Raw genomic sequence first — 2,152 nt, 5'->3', positions numbered from 1 at the left:
AATGACACGACCAGCGTCGGATGTCACATGCTGCGCCCGGCGCTGTTGTATTCACGAAATAGACGGGGACTATTTAGATTAACACACCCTACTCATACCCTGGTAGTGACGGGCTTTCAACCCCCGCCGGACTTAGCACAGGACCCCACCTCCATGACGTCCACTCTCTTTCTTTAGAAGTGGACTGAGATGAGGTTGCTAGGGACCCCCTCCATGATGTTCCATCTCTTACTTTAGTAGTGGGCCGAGAGGAGGTAGTGAGGGTATTAAGCCACACTCCGGCTGGGAGTGAATTTTCGTTGCCCATTCCCTGTGCATCGTGCTCCATCGCCTGTCTGCTATGTCCACAGCGCTTCTCTTCTCCCCAACGATGGGGAGAACATAGAGTGTAGGCACAGTATTAAGCTGGTCTATAGTTGTAGTATAGTTCCCGGGTTGAGAACAGTCCTATTTTGCAGCCGTTCTTGGTGAAGGAGATTAAATTTAGTCGGAGGGATATGAATACATCCTCAGCGGCGAATCCTGACGGGCTTACAATTGGAGTCCATGGACCCCTCTGTCCTCGTCAATATATGTAAATGCATGCCGCTGACCTGGAAAGTTCCTGACATCCTGAAGTGCGAGACTATCGAAGGCCTTGGTGAGATCCATGAAGGAAACCTCCAGCTGTGGTATTCTCTGTTGGAAACAAATAAAAGAGTAAAATATATATATATATATATATGCCAGGGCTCTAATAAAAACTGAAATTACCCTGATACTAAATAAGAACTTAAGACTTTCTAAAAACACGAGTATCTTTCTAACCATTGATGTCTTGAAAAGAAATTGTCCTCTTGAACATTCAGATTTCTTTGTGTCAAATTTAATGCTTATTCATTAACATTGATTGGGAATTAGTCATGCAATTACTGTATCGCTTTGAAATTTCAGTGATGTGAATTGTTTATTTTTGGAATAATATTGTAGGGTAAGTAGGAGAGGGTCAGATCTGGCCAAATAATCTCCAAGATAAAACAGGGAAATTATTTTGGATGGGTATGGCTGGTATGAATTTTAGAGGGTTGAATAAAGTTGCTAGTGCAAATTTGAAGAAAAATTACTATTTCTTTGAAGGTTGGAATTGTCCAATGAATTGACTTTTCAACAGGAAAAAAACATTTTATTTTGTGAACACTAAATGTATTTAGATATTTTGCTAGGTCTTTTCTGAAAATTTTTATAAATACATTGGATTTTAAAAGGATTTTCAGTTTAGCTGATATGAGATCTGAAAGTAATGTTGTTGCGGTGAACTTCACAGTACAGGGGACCAAGTGTTTTGAAAATTATTTACCATTAAGGGAACATGATGCAACTACAAGTAGAGGTTATATTGTTATTGCTGGATCAGATTTTCAGTATTAAAAAGGATGGAATTTGCAAAGTTCTAACAAGAATAGCTGACCTTGATTGTGTTCCGCTTAAAATACTTAGTTTCATGATTTATCAGGAAATAAATGTTAAGAACGTTTAGAGAGCTGTGTGAACTGATAGATTATAACCATAAAATATTGATCTATTCACACGCATGGCAACATTAGTGCAGTGTGTGTAGTTACATGTAAAAATGCATTTAAGAAATCTCACCTTCAGATACCTTTGTGTTCAATAGCGTATAAGAAGTGGAAGCCTCAGAAGCACCGAAGACAGTGGGTAGGAAAAAGAGAAACACTGGCACACCAGGCTACAGAAGGATCTTCACCCACGTAAGGTGTTGTTATTTGTCTGGTTGGATATGAAAGGTTTACTCCACTTTGAACTTTTAAACCCAAACCAAACGATAACAAAGGAGTTCCACTACAAGCAGCTTGAGTGAGTGCTAGAAGAAAAACAATCATCTTTGGCTTCCAGCAGGATAATGCTCAGCCACATACAGTCGTCGTTTAACGTCTGCTTTCCATGCTGGCATGGGTTGGATGATTTGACTGAGGACTGGTGAAACCAGATGGCAACACCAGGCTCCAATCTGATCTGGCAGAGTTTCTACAGCTGGATGCCCTTCCTAATGCCAATAAATATATATATATATATATATATATATATCATCATCATCGTTTAACGTCTGCTTTCCATGCTAGCATGGGTTGGATGATTTGACTGAGGACTGGTG

This window comes from Octopus bimaculoides, chromosome 30 (genome assembly GCF_001194135.2).
Source record: "Octopus bimaculoides isolate UCB-OBI-ISO-001 chromosome 30, ASM119413v2, whole genome shotgun sequence".
In the NCBI taxonomy this organism is placed as follows: Eukaryota; Metazoa; Mollusca; class Cephalopoda; order Octopoda; family Octopodidae; genus Octopus; species Octopus bimaculoides.
Note: the sequence above shows the minus strand (reverse complement) of the source record.